Genomic DNA, 23,263 nt, shown 5'->3' with positions numbered 1-23,263 from the left:
ATGAAAGCCTTACCCAGCTCCTGACCGGCCCTGGCTCTGACCAGGGAACCTGAAACCTTCATGTGTTTATCTGTCCTTCTCTCAGTCTCTGTCTGGGTGATGCTGGTAGGTGGGTAGATAGGTAGGTAGACAGATGTGGGGCTCAGCTCCAGGTCCAGCCCTACCACTTAAACTAACCATGACATTGGGCAAGCTGCCCTATCTTTCTAAATTCTATCGCACAGATGAGAGAGAACACTTGGTAGATCTGTTGTGAGGATTAAGTGAGAAAATGTATAGAAATCACCTTCTGTGATGCCTGCCATACAGAAAGTACCTCCACAAGGAAGGTCTATTCCTTGTGTGTGTGTCCCTAGTTGGGTGTGGGTGAAGGCTGGAGGGGGAGAGGGGTACATCCTTTCAGAGGAAAGCCCCAGTACTGGTGACCTCGACCCTTGAATCTACTTCTGCAAGGGGCTGGTCTCTACTGAGGCCACTTACCCTAGGTGGTCCCACACCCTCTTCTAGCTGCCTATGTGCTCTGTTCTCTCCCTTGGGATGGTAGCAGGGGGACTGTTTCAAAGCCACTGACCGCCTGGCATTTGGCCCAAGGAATTTCATTCTGGATCTGTGGCAATGTTTTATAAACTTGTTGAGGCCATTTAGATTTTTACCGAGGTCTTGAATACTGAGGATCAGTGGTCTCACTGAGCCTGTGACCTGGAGGAGCACACCTCACTTGCCCTCTCCAGAGGTTGCTGGTTAAGATGTGAAAAAGGACATGGATAAAGGCGGGTTTGACTAGGGTGACCTCTCTGGACAGTTTGGCTCCACAAGAATAATAGCATTAAATTGGTGTGTGTATTTATGCTCTGGAAACCATACCAGCCAGTAGGCTGGTTCTCTCTAGATGGTGGAACCTCCTTTTTTTTTTTAAAAAAAAGAAAAAGTTATTTATTCCTTTGATGGGGGTACAGGAGGAGCAGAGGGAGAGGGACAAGCAGATTCTGCACTAGGCAGGGAGCCCTACACCGGGCTCAATCTCACGACCCTGAGATCATGATCTGAGCTGAAATCAAGAGTCGGATGCTTACCCAATGGAGCCACCCAGACACCCCAAGATGGTGGAACTTCTTAATCAAAGTTGTCAGAAGGCTAATGCATGAAAACACTGTATTCAGGCTGCTGTGTCCGTGGCTGACTGATTATTCCAACAGCCACGACTGAGGCCCCCTTATGTCTCCTCTCCTCCCACTTCCTGATTTCCCAATATCTCTGCAAACCAGGATGACTCAATACAAAAGGAAAATGTGAAATTCAATCAGCATTTTTTTCTTGATTTTGACTAAAAGCCAGGTTTTCAGCCTTCTCGGAGGATTATAAATCCCCGGGTTCTTGCTCAGTCCCTAACATACTAGCAGGCTTTGTTCAGGGAAAGGAGGGGAGGAGCTTGGCCTTTCTGGGGATGAGGAGCCACTCTGCACGTCCATTCCCTGCACACATCCACATCCTAAGTGATGCATGCACAACGGAAGCACGCTGCACAAAGGATGGCAAACTAGAGAACGCTGCCTTTGCTCAACATCTTGTGTAAACATTCCGATGACTGGTCCAGAAATGAGCAACAGCTCTCTCACCATAAGTCAGAGCCTTGTCAGAGTTTTGGTTAACATATGACTGTGATCATTCGGGCTTGAGCGAAAAGATCATCATGGCCTCTTGGATGATGAGCTCCTAAGATACTCAGACACTGGCTGGAAAAGGGCCCCTCTGTTTCCCTAAAGGCTGTCCTCGAGAGGCAGTCATAAGGCCTGGCCTGTCTAGCGATCAGATTCTCTGTTTCAAGCCGGGGTCCCCATATGGCGAGGCAGCATCTGTCCCCTGATGGCCACTGCCCCTGAGTTGGGCTCAGTGGTGGAGAGGTTAAAATAATAATGATAGGGTACCTTGAGTTCCCGTGCCACCCTTCATCTCAGAGTTCCTTGTATGTAGGGGAAATAGTAAAACCCTCAAAGGGGAGCCTGATCTTAAAGATCCCCAAGGCCAGTGGCAGGGCAAGAAACTAGAAGCTGACAATTGGAAAGAGGCAATTGCCTCTTGTCACTTGCGTCCCCACTCCTGCCACATTGTGTATTTCGGTCAAATATGTGAGACCCTACAAGCTAGGCACATTTTACTGCTAAAACCCAGAGCTACTCTTAAAAAACAAAAAAATTGATTATCCTTGATCTCTGCAATGCTCCTCTAATTATTATAAAAATGGAATTTGAAGGCAATGACGAAGAATTTGTCAAAACAGATTTGAGAAAAAGAAATTAATTTCCTGAGACTTTGATAAGATAATTTTCTCTTCTGGAAAACTTGCTCCACAGCCCTTTCCAGCTGAAGCACAGTCCGTGATTTGCTTCTCCATTGAACACTTATTTCATCCTTACCGTGGATGGAATACAAGGATCAGGGTCCTATTTTGGCCTCGGGAATACCACAGGCTGTTCCAGGAAAGAGGCCCTAGACCACTGGGGAGTTGGGGTGGGGGACGAGCACCGGGGCCATAGACAGAACCGGGACCACGCATCCTCTGGGCACTGCTCTCACTGCCCTCTCACTGCAAGCACTGGCCACGTCCACTGCAAACATCGTTTGCAGGAGGCACTGCGCTGAGGGCTTCATACCTATTCACCTTATTGACCTCCACTTTGGGGACGGGAAAATAGGCTCAGCGAGGTTCAGCCACAGGTCTGGTGGCCCAGAGCTAGTTGGTGGTGGAGATGGAGCTGAGACCACATGAGGATGACTCTGAAGTCAGGCCTCCTATGGAGTTACTCGCAGATGCACACTCGGGAGGGCAACAGCCTTCCCAGAAATGCCCGTGTCATGACGAGGCCACTCTGGCCTGCTCAGCACAGCCTCCCGGCCAAGCTGAACTCTGAACGATGTATTTAAGACGGTTCTCGGGCATTGGAAAAGGAGACCCACACGTTGTCAACCACAGAAACAGACACAACGGTGTCAAACAGCAAACTTCACTTATTCTCCTCTAACTTTTCTTTTCTTATTTTAGGATTTTATTTTTAAGTCATCTCTACACCCAACATGGGACTCGAACCCACAACTCCAAGATCAAGCGTTGCATTCTCCAACTGACTGAGCCAGCCAGACGCCCCCTCCTTTAACTTTTCCAGTCTGTCAACCCTGGCTTATTTCCTACATCGTCCTGATCTCTAGTCAAACCAGTGTCACCTCATCAGTGACGTCCTCCCTGACCACTACACAGGAAGTATGAGCCATGGCCTCCCCCTGCCTTTCCATCCCTCCCCCCCACCCTAGACTGTTCTCTTTGTAGCACCTATAACCACCTAGGAGATCATATCAATGTGTCTCTTACAATTAGATTTAAAGCTCTATGAAATCAGGAACTTTGTTCTGCGCATTGTTGCATTTCTGGTACAAGACAGTGCCTGCCCTATGTTAGCTATGATCTTTTAAAAAATATTTGCTTATTTATTTGAGAGAGAGAGAGCACGTGTGAGTGCAAGCAAGGTTAGGTGCAGAAGGAAAGAGAGAACCTGAAGCGGACTCCATACTGGGCATGGAGCCCAGTGCAGAGCTTGATCTCACGACCCTGAGATCATGACCTGAGCCAAAGTCAAGAGTGGGATGCTTAACCACTTGAGTCACCCAGGCGCCCCTAGATATGATTTTTTTAAATGAATTGATACCTTTGTTGAAATCTTAAACAAATGAACAAAACGCTGCCCCCCAGGTGGGCGGAGAAGACAGAAGGTATAGATCACGAGTGCTCAGATCACGAGTCCTGTTACTCCACACGCGGACCCTGTCTTCTCACCGAGAGCTCCCTACTGCTCCCTGCTATGCATGTCCCCCTCTCCCTGCTTTTGCTCTGGTGTTTCCTTACCTTGGAAGCCCATTCTACCTCTATCCATTGTCAAAGCTCAGCTTGAAATGTCAGCCCTTCCACGAATCCATCTCCATCCCTGTCCTCTGCCTTCAAAACACTGACTCTTCTCTCCACGGCACAGCACTTGTTCCTCTAGTAAGCCACTGATTGCATCTTCCCTTGTAGAAGCATTACATTGGTCCTTCCAACCATCCCCAGGACATGTCCCTGTGCCTCATTCAGCTTTTTAGTGTCTTCCATAGCAAGCACAGAGTTCTTTGCTTAGTAGGAACTTAACAAATGTTTCTAGAATGAACAAGATTCATTGAACAAGATGCAGAGGACACATGATACCAGCTTCCACAGGGGAGGACCAGCTGGCCAAGCTTAGAGGAATGAGCAGAATGCTATTAGTGGGACATTCAAAGTTTGATAAGACGATTACCTAGCCAAATCACTTTTAAGTCTTGTCTTTTTTCTAGAAACAATCAAAATGATCAATTTGGTCTATGATTGAACATTATTTTTTTATGGGGCTAGAGTCCAGATTACCAATCAAAAGCTGAACAGGCATTCTGAGGCTTCCAGTGCTTATTTGAGCAACACAGACCCTGAGGTACCAAGTGACACGAGTAATGAGTGTCCTTGGGACTAAGTATCAGACATTCTCTGACTAACCCAATATTCCCATGATCTCAGTACTAACTGCCTGACAGCTATGAGATCTGAAAACAATGTACTATCCTCAAGATATGAAAAAAAAGAACCCTACAAAGTTGAAATGGCTGTTTAATAAAATGCAAACAAACAAACAAAAAACACTTTGTCACCATTTTGAGTTAGAAATGAGTGGTCATAAATATTTTACTGTATTTTTTTTAAAATCAGTGCAAGTGTGGATGCCTTCCCTTTGTGAGACTTCTCAAGCACCCAGAGGTGGTCCTCTTAAAGGAGTCACTCGTAGTCACATAATTTCAAAAGCTGAAATACGAAAGCTTTTAAAATATCTTTGCACCAAAAAATACTTAATGAAGCAGATGGGTGCATCCTAACATGTTTGATATGATAGGAGCTAAGAGCCTTTGAAATAAAACTATGGGCTGCCAAAGCCCTTAGAGCAGGGCATCTCCCCCAGACCCAGAGCACAGCAGTGTGGCTTGAGGTCTGAGAGCTGGGCCTTGTATGGAATGGAAGGTTGGACAGGTGGACAGAGCCAGATCACCACAGTGACCCCCTGTGTGGGTCTCCTTAGGGATCTGGGCTTCATTCTCAAGAGCAACGGGAACAGGTGTGTGGGTGTCTCTGTGTGTGTTGTGTATTTGCACAATGAGATTTACATTCAGGAATAATTCCTTTGCAATATGGAAAGGAAGATGCAGGAAGCCTGTGAGGAAGATGTTGTAATAATTCAGAGAAGGGAGGATGGTCATTTGGATTAGGAAACATGGTGAAAGTAAGGAGGAAAGCACAGATCGAAGGATCTTTGGGTCTTTCCTAAGGACACAAGCTTGGAACCTTAGATGGAATTCTGTTTTGTAGTCAGTGGTGTCCTAGCATTGTTCAAGTGACATTCCAGAACACTTCATATTCTACTCAGGGCTGGTATGAAGGCACTGGCAGCCACCCTAGGGAAAAGGGGATAATTACATTCAGACATAATTCAGGCTTGGGATCATGGTGTGTTGTGGATTGCACAGTGGCCCCAAAAGGTATGTTTGTGTGCTTACTTCTGAAACCTGTGAATGTCACCTTATTTGGAAAAAGGGTCTTTGCAGATGTATTTTATGGTTTCTAGATGGGATCATCCTGGATTATCTGGGTGGGCTCTAAATCTGATGACGAGTGTCCTTATAAGGGACAGAAGGGGAGAAGATGTAAAGAGAAGAGGCGTAGCTTGTGGGGACAGAGGGAAACTAACACATGGCACATACAGAGCAAGACACAGAGAAGGGTGCTCTCAGAGGCACCCAAATCTGCATTTATTCCTCACATACCAGAGGCCGCCCAACATGAGGCCAGGTACCCATGACCTGAGATTTGGTGTTCCCCTGTGCCAGGCTCTAGATGAGCCTCCTCCAACTGCACCCATGAAGAGGTCACTCTGGGGCCCTTGGAAGCAAAGTCATGCTTCTAGGGTTAGGGTAGGAAGGGCAAGGCCTTTGAATGAGGAAGTGAGCAGATCTTGTCTTATGGAAGAATCTGAGAGAACAGCAGTAGGGAGGGGAGAGGGATTGGAGAAGTTGAGAACACCCACAAAGCCTCGGATACTTGAAGGAGATACATTCCATGATCTGAAAAGGAATGTCCTTAACCTCTCCATCTTCCCAGTACCTTCTCCTCCATCTCACCATGTGTCCAAAACCTGGGTGTAAGTGACCAGGATCCTGGCTTTTTGGTATTATTTTTGTTCTTCCTGGCTGGGGTAGAATGGCTGAACTCCTGGGTCTGTCCTGGGGCTGCTGAGCACGGTTGTATAAGTTGTGCACTGCACAAGTGCACCTGTGAGGGGGTAAGCAGGAGCTGAAACGCAGCTGTGCTGCTCCTCTTGCCACGCTGTGAACCATAGGAACCAAGGGGCCCCCTACTGTAATTTGCAGAAAGGCATAGGCTGTGCCAGCAGCAGCCCAGCCCTCTCTGGGGTCAGCCTGGCCTTGGTCCCCAGTACCACACCCCTAATGGTTTCCTATTGAGCTCCAGCAACAGTAGCACCAAATTCTCTGCCTTCATGATGAAACACCATCCCCCAGAACAGTCTATATCTCCCCTCTCCTTCCTCCCATGTCTTCTGCCAAAGTCAGACTCTTGCGCCCAACAATGCCAGAGCTGCTGGGACACTCCAGCTTTCCAGAGGTGGAAACACCCTCTGCGGAAATACTATTTCCTGTGCAAAGTTGACCCAGAATTCCTCAAACCCTTGTCACAAGAAAACCCTGATATTAGGCGAGGTCTATCGACATGTAAAAAAGCCCAGATGCATATCACAGACATTTTCTAGGCTTTACTTAGAAAGTTTATTACAAGTTGGTTTAGAAAAACATGGACTAGTCAGTCACCTTTTACTCTACAAACTTCTGTGCTCGTTATGATCATTCATAACAAGAATGTATTCTCCTTACTTGGGTAATTAAAAAACAGATCAAAGGTTTGGAGGTCAGCCGCATGAGTGCGACATGAAAGGGAAACAAAAGGCGATCATTCAAGATCTTTTATTTTCATCCGAGCCTCAGGACTTGAATGATGGGGCCTGATTCCCTCCTTCCTAATGACATCAAGTGTAATTTAAAGCGACATGATTCCACACTGCAGAGTACGTTCAACAACAGCACAGGTGGGATCCGTTAGACGCAGAAACTACTTTCAATCATTTTCTCATTTTGTCCTCAAACAATCCCGCTAGGGAGGCACAGCTGTCCCCACTTTACAGCAGGGGAACGAAGGCTCGAGGAGGTGAAGGTTAGATGCTAGCACGCGCTGGAGCAGGCACTGATCGGGAGCTGGGCTGTTGGCACTAGATCCACTAGATCGTACCCTCTCCCGGGGGGGGGGGGCCCTCCAAGCCTCTCCCATAAGTGTTCCCAGTGGATCCCACACACTCCCCCACCTGCAGCTCAACCACAGCAAGCCAGCCCCGCGTGGCTATGTTTTCTCTGTCATTGTTAAGGGGTCCTGCTGGTGGCAGGGTTTAAGAGAGTCGGTCGTCAGATTCTTTCATCCTGCCAGGCCTCTTTTTGGCCAACGAGCCCACACAAAAACCAAATCACATAGAAGAAAGGAGAAGAAACACCGAACCATCCTTCTTCCTCTCGGCCTCTGCCTAATGCTCTAGACAATGTTTGTGGCCCCCTCCCGCCACCAGATTCATAAATTGAAAACCTGATCCCCAACGTGATGGAGTCTGAGGCCTCTGGGAGGTGCTTCGCGGCAGGGCAGAGCCTTCATGCACGGAGAGGCCCAGAGCCACCTGCCGGTCCCTCCCCCCCAGGCGCGGGGCAGGAGAAGCTGGCCCTTACCTGCCCCCAGATGTGCCGGCGCCCGGATCTGGGATTGCCCAGGCTCCAGGACTGACGGAAGTCCACGTGTGCTTTATAAGGCCCCGGTGGATGGTGTTCTGTTACTGCAGCCGAAGGGAGACCCCGACCCTCCACAGCAGGTGGCCCCAACTCTTTCAGACCCGCCCAGATCCCTGCTGGGATTCTGACCCCACGATGCCTCCTGGCAGGTTAAAATAATGAGAATTTGCCGCAGCTACGGGGGTTCCACCTTCTTCCCAAGTGCCTTCAGGGGACATGATGTCCTCAGTTAAGGGGAGATGGGCCCTGCCTTCTGCGCCCCATCAGCGTGGCCGGACCTGGGCTGAACCTGTGGTTTAGGCCGTGGCTGCTCCAGCCCCGCTTGGAGCTGGGGGGCCGGGGGGCGCAGCACGGTGTGGTCGCCCTGACTCTGGCCCCTAACGCTGCTCCTAGCTGCCAGTGTGGCTCTCAAGCTTCCTTATTAATAAATTTGGTCCCTGAGTATTAGAGGATTACCAAGCTCTTTGCAAATCTGATGCAAAGCCATGGCCCTCATCCAAGGAACATTTCAGTACATCTATGATCTCGCATATAATTTCAGCGTGTTCACTGTTAGGAACCCCTGGGGTTCAGATGGCTGTTCGTTCGGGTGCCTCTCAGCTCTGACACTCTGCCTTTCTAGGGTTCCATCAGGAGGGAACGCACACCACTGACCTCCCTTCTCCTCCGCCACAAAAGATACTTCCCCAAGGTCACACTAGGCAAGATGCGATGGGCTTTCTGTCCCTCCACAAGGTCTGTGTGCAGGAACCACCTTCATCCCAACAGGCTTCATGTTTGTGGTTCTTTTTTTAAAAGGAGTTAATTTTTCCTGGGCGCCTGGGTGGCTTGGTCGGTTAGGCAGGCATCTGCCTTCTGCTCGGGTCATGAAATCGGGGTGCTGGGATCAAGCCACCCATTGGGCTCCCTGCTTAGGGAGTTTACCTCTCCATCTCCCTCTGAGCCCCCCTCATGCTCTCTCTCTCTCAAATAAATAAAATGTCTAAAAAAATAAAATGAATGAAGTTACTTTTTGCTTATTTCAGATGAATATAAAGCAATAAATAAGAATGGTTGGAGGAGAGAAGAGATGAAAAATACAATCAGACTGTAATGGGCGAGGGCCTAGGGTAGGGTGGGGAGTGGGGCGCGCATGGCAGCCCCACCCCTACTTCCCTTCACATCTAACCTTATGGATGTGCCTTGGGCTGTGGTGAGGAGCCATCAGCAAATGTGCCACCAACTCATGGACCATGCTGGCCTTTCAAAAGTGTCCACTTCCCAGATTTCCTCTGATTGCTCTGCCAGGCAGATCCTGTTCCCAAAGCCCTGGGCAGACTCACCCCATCCTGGGAAAACAGATGGACACAATAGCCCTATCTCTGAGTGTAACGCTATATCATTTCTTTCCAACAGGCTAGCCATAGATGAACAACTCAGTTATCGGGGGCTGGGGGCGGGGCAGGCGGGGAAGCTCCCATGGGGCAGGGTGCCTGGCTGTCATCCTACTCGTTTTCACTTTCATTAAGCTGACACCACTTACTCATCTGTAGCGTGCTTCCAAGTCTTGGGAATGCATTAAGCTCGATTGTACTCTGGGGATAAATAATGCCAACCACCACTTCCTGCAACAAGTGCATTACATGCGCTGTCACTAATCAGTTAACATAAACGGCATTTTTCCCTATGCAGAGGAGAAAACTGCCAGCATGATTGTTGCCACGCCACAGATGAGGAAACCAGGGCTCAACAAGGTTAAATGACCAGCCACACAACCGGCAGGAGGCCGAGCTACGATGCAGGACTAGGCGTACCAAGCCTTTCCTTTCCTTCCTGTAGCCCAGCTGTTCCCAAACTCATCCAAACCTTAGGATCCCCCCAGGAATCTATTAAAATTCCCAATGCCCACCCAGCACACACCCAGAAATCACAATCTGTAGGGAAGGGACATAGGCATCTATCATCTATCTATCATCTATCTATTATCTATCTAACATCTATATATTTTTAAAGCTGCTCAGGTGATTCTAGCGTGCAGATTTGGGAACCACTATGAAAGCCTTGGAAGCATCTTCAGCTGCAAGCACTTACAAATAACCCAAGAGAAAGGAATGAAAAACCAGCAAATTGAAGAGCAAGCTAAGAGTAGTTGAAGAGATGCACATGAATCAAAGAATCTCATTTCTCTATGGGCAATGGAAGAAACCTGATGGGAAGAAGAAGCTTCCCTGATGCAGGTGTAGATGACTCAAATGGGGGGCTGGTTTTTAGCGTCTCAGTGTTTAAGAGATGAACTGAAACACACTGAGTGTCATGCTTCTGTTAAGTAGAATTCCTCTCTGCCCTGCCCTTGGGGAGAGAGTGGCTGTTTCCTTCATGTCTATCATAGTTAGAAGCTGGTTCTAGATGCACCAGGCTCTGTGGCTGGTGCTGCCCACCGCCTCCACACCAGCAAGGGGAGGCTTCTGAGGGCCTTTTGCAACAGCAAAGACTGCTGGGGATATATGCAGAACACTTGTTTTCATACCTTTAAGAAATATATTTAAATTCCTTAAAAACTGGAAGCTTGTTAAAGAAGCCTCAACCCTCCACTATGCTAGGAATAGTTTATTGTGATGTTATCTTGTGGAAACTTAATTTGAAAATTTTGATGGTCAAGAATACTGAGGAATTACTGCTTTTATTGGATGGTAGGTAGAATTTTGGCTGAATGGAATATTACTGCTATGTCTTGGCTGAAGTCCAAGAAAGGATAATTAACAAATGATTTAGTGATGGTTCAACACCTACCCTAGTTAATACTTCACTTTATTTGAAGTAATACATATTGTCCACATGGGCCTCATGTTCATCATCATTTGGAAACATTTGAATTTCCAAATCAAATCTATGTATCACAAGTCTTATATTTCAGTTAGGTAAAATTCCCATACTTAGATTTGATGGATCTTTCTTCCTCAGATAAAGATACAAGCCAACGATGAATGAAATCCACGATTCACTGGTTTTCTACTGGTTTTGTTTTCTTCTTTTGGATTTAATGGTAATATATCTAAGTACAATATAACTAGGCCAAAAACACTTGTGTCAACTCTACTTCTGGGGTGCATCAGTTCACTGTTACAGGGATCTAGGGGAACCTACCTTGTTGTTTGTGAACTGTTAAGATGGCCCCAGGAAATTCAAACTCACTTCAGAAAAAATGTGGGCCAAGAAAAACTTTCTCTGTATTGCTTCCCACTGTCTCCTTATAGTCTATCTCTGTTCCATTGTCTTTTTTTTTTTTTCTTAAATAAGACAGATCTCTCAAGAAACTCTGATCTAGTGGTTTGATAGTAGAGATGGTGTCTCGGGTGTTCTATTTATAATTTTCCAAAGACTGTAAAGCCAAAGTCATTGTGCTTGAGATTAGTTTGAGTTTTTCATTCCATCCACTTACATTTGAAGCTTGTCACTTCTCATGTTGAATTCACTGCAGCATTCGTGGATGGTGGTACTTTGCTTCCTCACTAATGTTTATGGATTTAGAAAACGAGAGGGTCCTGTTTAGAATCTGCTGTGAGGAATGTCCACTGAGAACATATTTCTGTAATCTTACCCCAAGTAACATTGCTGCTAGGCCACTGAAAATTGGGTAGGTCCTTGGAAATACTATACTTTTGCATAGGAGTGGTTCACTAATATAAGTAAATATAATCCTACGATTCTGAAAACCAAATAAACGATAAACTTGTTACTGGCTAGAAAATAGCAAAAAAGAGAAACAGACTGTTTTTTTTTTTTCTACAGTGGAAAGTTGAGCTCATAAAATAGTCATTTTTAGGGAAACATGTGGTTTCTATCTGCCTATGTGAGCTCTTCTGCATTCATCTTCTGTTTAATATATGACACACATCTGTCTTCCTTTTCAACAGGCAGATCCTGATGATAAGCCCAGGCATTATTTAACTCCTGGCACCACCCCTGCTCACAGCACCGGGCATTTAGTAAACACCAAATATGTGTTTGTTGGATGTACAAAAGAATATTGGTATTTGAAGACAAAAGTACAGCATTCTCATAAAAAGCCAGACTCGCAGGATAGAGTCAGAGGGCATTAAAGAGATGGGGCCTCGGCCATGGCCAGCCCTCTCACACAGAGATGAGAGCCCTGATCTCATCATCATCAGGGCTGTTCCCCCAGTTCTTGTCGCAGCAGCCGGGGCTGGCCTCTCCTTCCCCGTGGTCTCCCCAGCAGGCCACAGCTTTGGAAGTTACACTTCTTTGTGACCTGAGCGGATTCTGGTCACCCTGCTATGGCCTCCAGTCCCACGAAGTGTGTGCGTGTCTGTGTGCTCACGTCCACACAGGCAACACAGAACTCTTCTAATGGGAACGTTGTAATAAGAGAGAAGTGTCAATGGATATGTTAGCCATGGCTTCTTTACTCAATGTGCTCGACATGGGAGGGGACGGACTCTTAAATATTAATGCAACTCTTCATGAAGGGACTTTTAAAATCATGTAAAACACGAATGTGGCTCAGTCTTCATAAGAAATTTTAAAGAAAATCTTCTGAATAGCAATTACTTCCACTCACTAACAGTTTTGCTGTCACCCACGATCACCCAGGCAAAATCTATAAAAGGTGCATTCAAGCTCCTTCCCAACTGTGCATAACTGACAGTCTAAGCCATCTGAAAGCCACATTTATTTCTAGAAATGTGGATCCTTTGGTGGATTTTAAAATTTATAATGTCTTCGTAAAAAGTATATTTGAGCACGATGTTTGAGCTTGTATATAAAAAAAGCTTAGATAATAAAATGTATATATATTTTCTTCTAGTTTATAATCTTCTTTCCTAAGCTGTCTATAATAAGAGTCATTTGATGCTTGTATATTTTTGGATTAAAAAATTATTTTTGCAATAACACAAGAATGTGTGAAAATGAGCTTTATTTTATTTCCTTATTGACAACAGGTAAAGTCTTTTTCTATGAGACTTAAAAAAATGCTTTGAGAGGTGCCTGAGTGGTGCAGTCAGCTAAGCATCCAACTCTTGGTTTCAGCTCAGGTCGTGATCTTGGGGTAGTGAGATGGAGCCCTGGGCCGGGCTCTGCACTCAGCACAGAGTCTGCTTCAGAGTCTCTCTCTGGCCCTTCCCCAAACTCTCTTTCTGTGTCTCTCTCTTTCACTCTCAAATAAATAAATCTTTTTCAAAAATGCTTTGAAAGAGATACATATCTCAGAACAGAAATAAGAGAAGTAAACATAAAGTTTCTCACAGTTACTAAAAGTTCAGTAAGTATCTATAAAACAATAACTATGACCCAGTCTAAACACTGCAGTAAGCTCCTCTCCTGGTAATCCTTAAGCAGCCCTCTGAAAAAGCCCAGCTGTAAAAATGATGTGATTTGATGCCAGCCACAATCGTGTGGAATATTCCCCAATTTAAAAAATTGGATCAAGAAATAGTAGATTTAGGAAAATTACTAATAATGAATGGAAAGAAGCTTTCTTCTAAAGCATCAAACTCAATCACTTTCTTAACTGCTTGTATTCTTAAATCATTTAAAACACAAATCACTTTAGATAAAAGTAATCATCTATGTGCAATTCCCAAGCAGAGACCATTCTGAAGCAGATGTTTCAGGCTTTTTCCTCTCTGAAGAATTTATTAACCTCAAAGGAACTGCTTGAGACAATCTCATTTGAATGAGATTTTGGTATTAGAATTCAAGGGAGAGGCCAGCGTTTACTTATAAACCAAAACAACCCACATCAATGATTCTTTCTAATTGTGTACACACCAAAGAGCTTCAGTTTGTCAAAGTCACCTAATATTATTTTAAAGTCTAGCTCAAGATTTTTTTTTGAAAGCTTTCCTTTGCTGCAGACAGAAGGAAGGGGGAAGGGGGGTGCCCGTAAATATTCACGCTGATTCACAAAGAGAACTTGCCCAGATGTTCAGGCAGAGGGTGATAGAGGCTTTGGAAAAGGGAATTCATCCAGGGAACAAAAAGCATCAACCTCTGCCCTTACTATGGTGTCTCTTGGGGTTTAGAAAGCTCGCCTCGGTCAGACACCTCCAGCTAAGTGCTAGGACCCCACATGGACTCAGTTCCCAAAATAGGATCCTATTTTTAAGTTTGTTTGCTCTTCTACTTTTTCTCTTCCTGCCCCATCTAAAGAACCCCAGAATCTTCTATTTGTCTTTTTTCTCTAATGTAAGAATTCCAAAATCATTTGCTTATAGATGCCTAAGAATGTCCATATGAATCCCCAAATCCAGGCTGTTCCTTTTTGGTGGGGGTGTAGGTGGGGTGGCCAAGCATAGACCTAGATGAGTGGCATATCTCTCTGCCAGGCGCAGCTTTAGTTACAAAAGAATAGAAGGAAAGGTATCTTTTCTTACCTTCCTATCAAATTTAGTGCCAAGCAAGGTCTAAGTTATCTGAATAGGCTCACAGGTTTGGATTTCTTTGGAGTTTTAAAGTTTCTTGCCTGAATATTGTGGAATACGCAAAAATATACTCTAGAACACTGGGCAGAGAGTCAAACAAAAAAAGCCTATAGCTGCGGCCAAGTTACCCACCACCTTCTCCAATTTTCGACTTATTTACTAAAAAATATCAAAATATATTATAATAATATTATAATCAATTTAACAGAAATATAGGCAGAAAACAAAGAAAGCAAAGGTATACTATTTCTGAAGAGGAATTATCTTTAATCCATGTTGTAGAATGCATAATCAAAATGACCTGGGCACTCATAAATAGCTCTGCCTTTCAACAAATAACAAAGGATGGTTGTTCAAACCTAAAAATCAACAATAATTCAGGGCAAGAGACGGAACGACCCAAACCATGTGTGCAGTTCTCTCTCTAGACACAGGGCCAGAGAAATGGGTTGGCCGAGAGCAAAGGTGCAGCATGGAAGATGCGCTGAGCTCCAAGACAAAGTAAATGACTACCAACCAAACTCAGTTTCAATTTTTATTATGAATGTCCAAAGTGACAGCATCCTGTGAAAGTGTCAGGTTCTCATTGATTCAATTTCAAGAGACCACAGACTACCACATGCCAAGCACTTTAATTTGTGACAGAGCCAAAACAAAAGAATGATAAAAAATATTCTTTTAGGTGTAAAGAGTGCTCTCATTTGAGTTTTTGTCATTGTTTTTGGTTTTCCCTGCAGGTATTGTGAACACTGATAATTTCCAAAACACAAATCCTGGTCTAGATACTTGCAGCAAACTTTTATAATCTCTGCCTGAATAAGAAGCTCATAAGAAATGTACTTATAAAGTATGTGTATAATACAATGTAATATGCCCGTTCATTGTCGTTTCTTTCCTTCCTCTCCCACTAGGTTCTCATCTACCACCTGGGTACCTGCTGTTTGTAATAACTGGACACTGAAGGCTGGAATGAACCCGAAGACTACATTGAACCCTGGATCTTCTCAAAACTGCATTGCTTTTTCAATGGAAGCTCAAGACTTTCAATTTTTGAGAGGTCCAAGGAGATGATTCATAATGGATTAAAGTCACCAGTCAAGAACTACAGTCTATGCATGTTGTGTTCAAGAAAAAAGCCGTGGTTGACTAACGCTATGGTTCTATTAATCTGTAGTTCCAACACAGTGTGACTTTTTCCCCCTCGGAAGGGTTTCCTCGCAATCTGCCCTTTCCATCACGGGTACTGGATGATGCTACAGATGGAGGTTGTTGCCATTTATATTCCAATCAATTCGGGTCTGTGGAAGAGCGTATCTCTTACAGATGCGATACTGTTCATCTGAGTGCATCCTCAAAAAGAACAATTATGAACTGGAAACTCATAGAGTTTGTTTTAAAATTTATAAAATTAAACCTGCTCCAACAGGTAATACAGGGAGGCATGCTTGCAACCTCTGGATTCAATCAGAAACAATGCCTGAGAGCACAGAGCCTTCTCAATAGGTAACGGCGGGTTCCTTTTAATGCTTCCTTAAACAAGATCCGATGTGATGCACATTAGAACTTTGAAGCACGTCTCATTTATTTCTACAAGGCCTGGGACACAGGAAGCTGCCAGAACTTCATTCATCATCTTGCCTGTTGACAAAAGGAACAATAGCTGGTCATCACTGGTCAATGGAATATAACTTTCCCTAGTTTTTTTTTTTTTTTCCAAGATAATTCCTAAAGAAGAGATGGTGTCAACACAACAGCAAATGTTTCAATATTTGAAGAATTTCTGTGCTCTACAAAGCCATGTCTTCTTCCAGGACAGCAGGAAGAACCAGAGTATGCCATGTTCATCTCTCTCCTCATGCTGGAATTATTCAGGAGAGACCCCTGTCCTGGAAGTCAGCATGCCCAGACTCCAGATGAGGTTCCACCAATAGCTAACAGTGTCACCTGACCTTGCTGGGCTAGTCATTCCTTCATGTATACACTAGGAAGACCCCAATGGATGAGTTCTAAAGAGAAGGCCAATCCAATGACATTAATGGGTCCATGAGGTCCTGCCTCCATAGCTCCATTCAGAGCACAACCAGGTGTAACCACTTCAGTCTGTAGCAGTGGTTAGACTTACAAGATACCTAAACCTGTGGTGCTCTGGTCCTAGTTCTGCTTGGAGTTTTGAATCAGCTGATCTTTCAGAGATGTCACAAAATATCTGATAGTGCATGAAGTCGATTACAATCTTATGTGATGATGTCACTAAGCTATATGGGTATAAACTTCTGAAAATACCCATTTCCACATCTTTTGCTGTCTTAAGATCTAAGAAGTGCCTTTGGTGGTGGTGGTGGTGGCATACCTGCTGGTTTTCTTAAAAAATAATTCCATAAAAGCTGAAAAACACATTTAAAAAGTAGAGGAACACAGAAGCATTCTGTAAGAACCTACTACATAGTCATAAAATACAACTAGTTGAGCTCATTTAAGTAGTTATAACTAGTAATATTACCAAAGCACGCATTGCCAAAGTGAGGTGTAGACACAGGAAGTCTGACCTTAAAACTGATGCTTTCAACCACAATACAAAATGACCTCACCATAACCTGTGAAAATTATAATGAATTGGGGTCGAAAAGTTTAATGGGACTTTCATAGATGCCATAGGTACAACCAGGAATTAAGTTAAATATTTGGACATTTAGGGCAATTAGTTTCCATTAGGAACAAAATCATAAGCTTCAGCAATCGAAAAACTCTATTTAGTAATTCTAATTTGATCTTTATGCCTCTGTGGCTGGTAAAACTTAGACGATGCCAGAATAACAATTTATTTATATTATATCATATTATTGTAATTATTTTTGAGGGCATCCCAGTTGTGATGTGGGATAAGAAAAATGCTGAATAGGTTTTTCATGTTTCCACTGTGTGTTTGGCATAAGGGGAGGAGACACAACTCTGAAATGCGTTAATGATCCACATGAAACAAAATGGGCACCAAAATACCGTCTGTTACTTCGGATTATCCTAAGCATTTCGCTAATGCGTTGATCCTTCAAATGCCATTTTAAAAGCTACTCAAGAGGAAACGACAATGAAAATCAGCTCATCTTGACTATCATAGCTATAGCCTCTCAAGTCACAGTCATTTCCCGAAGTCTGGATTAAGATTGGCCAGGGTGTGAAGAGGATAGGGTTATTGTCCGGAGCAAATCAGCATCTGCGTGGTAAAAGGCACCAAGGCCATACTGGGAAACAAAACGAAAAAGACAGATTCACTCAAATTGTCAGGGGGACATACAGGAATGATCTACGAACACACGCATGTACCTACCGACACAGACCAAATGTGTCTTGTGCTGCCAAGTTAGAGAAGTCAAGATTTCTGTCTTGATCAACTTGAAATAAGCCAATAGTAAGTACATTTTTTATGGGATTCTGGCAAGTATTTCTACACCGTGCATGTCGGGGAGGTGTATGCATCCAAAGTACCCCTGGGAACCGCTGTCACAGCGTGTAAATGATCCATCACCCGAAAGGTGGACATTCACAAGTAAACACGTCAGGTACTCGTGCAAGTAACAATCAGAGGTGGAGAAAATGGTCACAGAGCTTATATATTTGGAGACCGCTTTAGTGCTCAAAGCGGTCTTCACATTTATGAACTCTCTGGCTCTCGTAACGGGGGCCCCGGCCCCCGGCCTACATGTGGAGCAGCCGAGATTGTGAGGGCTTGGGTGACTTGCTCAGCGTCACCTGGGAATGCCAGTGGCCGGGCCACCCAAGGGGAATGAGACCAGGTCCCACTTCCCTGGCCAGTGTGCACTCTTCTCTACGCTGTGGCTCTGGCTATTGACACCGATATCAACAAATTCATTATTTATTATTAATATTCATCTCTTCTGCATAGTTTTGTTGTTGCTATTACCACCCCCCCCCCTTAAAGGCCCTTGTGAAGCCTACCTCGTAAACAGATCTAACTGTCCCCACGACGAAACTGAGGTTTGGACCAGCGTCTTGCCCAGGGTCAGACGGCAAAGGGCAGAGCGGGAACCGAAAGCCACGTTGGCTCCAAGTCCCCAGCTCTGGCTCTTTCTGTTCACCGTGTGTGCTGTCGCCGTGTGTTCTGCACCCCTGGGCCCCAAGTTCTATGCATGCTATGGAGCTCCGTCTTTAGGTGTAGAGCCCACCATAAGCTGCTCTGTCTCAAGCCTCGTCACAGAAGACACCTGAGCACCCACTCCGCACAGGTGGCTTCTCCAAGCTCCTTAAAGAGCGAGTGAGCTCTGTTCCCAATTACCAAAGAGCTTCACTCTCCCCCAGAATAATGGCTATAATTTCATTGTAAAGAGGAGGCCAAAACCCCCACTTATCAGTGAGAACATGGCACAAAAGATGACTTTTTTATTTTTTTAAATAAACTGGGACACAGTACCTGGAGGGGAGGAATAGTTGGAAGCAATCGTAAAAGTTCTAGAACTGGCCTTCTGCAGCTCAAGTTGCCATTAATGATGCATTCACTGCAACTTAATTTTGAAATGCAGTTATTCTTTTATAAAATGGGCATAATGAAGGCAAATGGACATGGAGGTGTCCTTCTATAGCTGTAACTCACTGGTGAGTGGCGGGGTCTGCTGGTTCCTGGTAATTCACACACATGCCTCACTTCATTGAGGCAAACAGCCCTGCAATGCTGCGAGTTTCGTTACTCCCACATTACAAGCCAGAAAACTGAGGTTCAAGGAGCTTAAGTGACCTAGCCAAGATGGTACAAGGTGTCAGAGACAGACTTCAAGCCAAATATGCCTGATGCCAAGTATTTTATGCCCTTCCTCTAACAGGCTGCTTCACCCCAGATATCCAGGCTACGAGACATGCGAATGGCCACCCCATACTGTGACCTAAGTGCAGGACTGCTGATGAGAGGCCAGCGGTGACCAGGACAGCAGGCGAGGCCCCCCTGCTTCCAGGACAGCCATATCCTTTCTTACTTGCCGAAACCCCGTTCTAGAAACAGTGGTCTGGTCTCTGGGTCAATTATTGGGGTGACAGAAGTGTGAAGGAGTAAAGACCGGGCAGTGTTTACTCACTGTAAAGAACCCACCCCGGGCAGGCCAGCTGCAAGGAGGAACAGAAATTAACGTCAATTACAATGTAAAGGCTCTGTGGCCTAGTTCATATTTTACCCCGTTCAAGTACACTTGTTCTGATTTCCAAATGATCCATTGGAGCAGGCTGGAAACTGCCTAAAGCCTAGAGAATCATTTCTAAATTACAGTTGAGAAAGAGAATCTATAGAGAGGCTCTGACCCCCTTTGCATTAATCTTCATTTCTTCCTCAGCAAAACTCTCATCAGAGCTGCCAGCGATCAGCAAAGCTGACCAACCAGAATTCACTGCCTTCGTCTCTCCTGTTCTCTCCAAAGGGAGAAGGCGTGAGATTACGAAGCCAGCCGCAGAAAACCTACCCAGAGTGCGATCTGTTCCAGCACCAAGGCATGGGATTCATCACCGCTGGGCTAAGGAGATGATGGAGAAATACCAAGAAAACTAGGTCCTTGCAAACAGACTTTCAGATCCAAGCCTCAGCCAGCCTGCCCTGCCACGTCGAAAAGGAAGTGCCAGAGTTATTCATGGATGCCAGACCCCAATCTGCCTCGTCCAGCTGATCCGTCTGGTCAGCCCATATGGGAGCAGGATGGCTGGCACAGATCTGAAAGTATCAGTGTGTGCAGACATGTTCTAACATCATTTGCTAATGTTTCATTGTTCTGTAGTTAAAAACCTACTTAAAATGTGTGGAGCGACGTCCCATTAGATTAGAACAGTATGAAGTTGGGTCTTTCCAAGTACTAAGTGTAAGAATAATTAAAATAAAATAAAAGCAATTATTCCCTATTAGGGAAGTTTCTCTCTATGATGACGGATACCCATGGCTCCTTTACTAAACTGAGATCACATTTTCTTTCTTGCGTCACATCCACATACGTATTGTGTGTATAATCTGTGTGCATATTTAATCCCAACAAAACAGAACAATCATAGTCATGCAAAAACAGACCTTAGGGATTGCAGGGCACAACATTCTCATTCTAAACATTAAAAAACTGAAGCTCAAAGGGCTCCCATTTGCCCAAGGGCACACAAAGATTGGGAATCTTGATGACATTCTGATCTCTTGTCCTACAAAACACTGTATATCCTATAATGTCCCTTTCTCATTAATATAAATGTATCGGATATTATATCCTGGAAAATTACACCATTTGACACAAATCATCCAAATATAATATAGATCTCTGAATGGCCCAACTATAAGAGACTTCTGGACCATCACAGACTGAGCTGTTTCCACAGGTGGTGAAGTCCAGTCTCATGTGAACCAGTGGAAGGGGTCACGAGATGTATCAGAACCCTTCCAGCAAACTCACTTACAGGAGAAGCAGTTCAGCCTCCTGGCCAAAACGTGCTCTCCAGAACGGACTCATCAGGCTTGCATCTCTGATTCTACTTTTTATTGGGTAGGCAAATCTTGGGCTCCCACAAGTTTCCACAACTTAAAAATGGGGATCAATACCCACCACTGAGGCTAGCTATAGGGATTAAGTGAGGTGCTGTGTGCCAAATATCTATCACAGAGGAGACAGGAAGGATATGGATTCTTCCATCTGCCACCCATGTTCTCAGGTAGCCCGGGCAACGGAGGGCAGAGCACAGATGCTCACCCATTCTTAGGTTACAGGAGCGAAGCTAAAGGTTTGCATTTCCTCTGCCTGGTATGCTGGTCCCCTCCTTCTCTACCTTGGATACTTAGTCAGCTATTGAAGACACTCTACTTGATGGCCGCCTCCTCTGTGAGGCCTTCTCAAGTGGCTAGGGCCTGTCACCAGCCTCCCTTGGTCCATGGGAGCTCTGCTCCCATCATCTTCTCCCTCCTATCATGACTCTGAGCTACTCTGTGACACACCAAAAAAGTCAATGAAAAGCCCAGAGCCCCTCACCTTCCTGATGAATCCGGATGTCAGCGATCCTACTGGCCACACACTCTGGCCATTATGGAGTCAGGATCCTTCTCTTCTCCACTCCGCCCCAACAACCAGACTACCCTCCTCCTTTCTCTTTACTTCTCAGCATTCTCTCTCTGGGCCATTCCTGTTTTCAGGAGAGAATCACCACAAGTAACTAAGAATCAGTGTGTGTGTATGTATTTATTTATTTAAAATAGGCTCCACCCCCAGCATGGAGCCCAACCCAGGGCTTGAACTCAACGATCCTGAGTACATCTATATTTTTTAAAAATTCAAAGTGTATGCCCTTGTTGAGATAAAAGGAAAACAAAGGATCTCTGTTAACAATTCACATATGATCTGGTAAGTCTGCGCTTTGACACCCTGAAATCTTGAACTTGGGTGGGGGCAGGGGAAGAAGACCAGAAGCAGAAAGAGAAAGAAGAAAAGAGCAAATTGTTAAGGGCAGCACTCTATCACCTTGGGGCAGACCACCATGCTTACAGGATGGGAAGCCAGACTGCAGGCTCCATGCGAGCAAGGCAAGGTCTGTCTTTGCTGTTGTCAGAGCCCCACTCCTTGGCACAGGTGTCCCAACAGCTACTCAGCAAAGGGCAGAAGAAATGAAAGGAAATAAACTGAGTGCCATCTTGGAAGTTGAATAATCCACTTGTTACACCTCCAACCACCTAGACCTTCTGGAGTAAGAAACAGCCCAGTGACACTTGCTTCCTTGGCAGTAGAATCATCTCAATTGCATGCATGGAGGCTGTAGGCTCTGGACTGATGCTCAATGCAAATGAATTTTACACAGGAGCTTGCTTTAGGGAGCTCTCCTTCCAGCTTAAAGGTTAAAAGGTTTGATTTTGGGTTTCGAAGAACAGACACTCTACGATTCATGAGGGACAGGTCACATGACGCACGGCCTTGGTTTTAATTTAGCACATTCAAACAGTCAGTAGTAGGATGTATTATTCTTCCTCCCTCCTAGGCTGGAGCAAAACCTATTAATATTTATTGGGTAAACTTGAACCCATCAGATAACATATTTTTCATAATTTTAAAAGCTAACTTTAAAAGGCTTAATATTTTTTATAGGTATGCTCCCATCACACATAAAATATGCTCTGGAAACACGGGGCAGTGATTAAATTTCATTTTTAGAGTATTGCAAAAGTTGGTGTTTAAAGAAATCCTACTGTAATCTTTTTCATAAGGCAAAGGAACCTTTTGAAAAGTGAACAATCATCATTTTTTAAAAAGAAGTTCAATTTTTCATATATCCAGTTTGCTTAAGGCAAATTCAATCTGGTGTCCTCAGCTGTCATCACAACTGAATTGGAGAGACTATATGGCCACCCAGTTGAGCAGATGCTTTTCTTTTTCTCTCTCTCTCTTTTTTTTTTTTAATAGCTGCAGAAACTAATTTGCAAACTGAATCAGTGGCAAAGAATTGACAAAAATTAGTCAAGGAGATGACAAGCTACTTGCTTTTCTTGGACGTCAGAAAACGCAACCCCAGGGAAGGTGACCACTGGAGTTTCTCAGGACAGGAACGTCCACCCCCAGCCCTGTGGACAGCAAGCCCTGAAGGAGCGAGGCCCCAGGGCTGGAGAGACAGGTGGCAGGAAAAGCATTTCCAGGAACCAGCCCAGCTCAGACACAGGCTGCCCCCCATTGTGGACTCAGCTATGCCTACATCAGATCTTTCCTTTCTATGTATATGCTTTATCTCCTTATCTAGAATAGACACTTAATCAGAAATTTGCTGTTTAAAAGAACCACCAGAAGGTTAAGTGAGTGAAATTAAAAGAAAATAAAAAGGGAGAGAGACTATTACTCTTCATGTGTGTGGAAGGATGCAACCAAGAAATGTGTTCATGCCTGTTTGGTAAG

At 44.8% G+C, this 23,263-nt stretch overlaps 1 protein-coding gene and 1 long non-coding RNA gene across 25 annotated transcripts in view; one reads left to right on the top strand and one right to left on the bottom strand.

Annotated features, from left to right (window-relative positions):
• The window catches only part of SCAF8 (SR-related CTD associated factor 8), a 221,466-nt gene that overhangs the window by 58,808 nt on the left and 139,395 nt on the right, over positions 1-23,263 (bottom strand). For 4 of the 24 annotated variants that reach the window (XR_007412767.1, XR_007412773.1, XR_007412762.1 and 1 more), the window contains 2 exons: positions 21,362-21,512; positions 14,892-16,007 (listed from right to left, as the gene is read on the bottom strand). The exons of 16 other annotated variants lie outside the window; for them this stretch is intronic. The gene's annotated coding sequence lies outside the window, so the exon portion shown is untranslated. Of the gene's footprint in view, positions 1-14,891; positions 16,008-17,366; positions 17,609-21,361; positions 21,513-23,263 lie in introns of those variants that run through there. 4 more of the 24 variants (XR_007412774.1, XR_007412771.1, XM_025422600.3 and 1 more) reach the window with 2 other exon arrangements.
• On the top strand, positions 5,453-21,370 carry LOC118353436 (uncharacterized). The gene is made up of 3 exons (XR_004812361.2): positions 5,453-5,586; positions 15,281-17,775; positions 19,202-21,370. It is a non-coding gene; the product is annotated as an uncharacterized LOC118353436 (long non-coding RNA).

Source organism: Canis lupus, chromosome 1 (genome assembly GCF_003254725.2).
Source record: "Canis lupus dingo isolate Sandy chromosome 1, ASM325472v2, whole genome shotgun sequence".
Lineage (NCBI taxonomy): Eukaryota > Metazoa > Chordata > Mammalia > Carnivora > Canidae > Canis > Canis lupus.
Note: the sequence above shows the minus strand (reverse complement) of the source record. Positions and strands in the feature narration are given on the sequence as shown.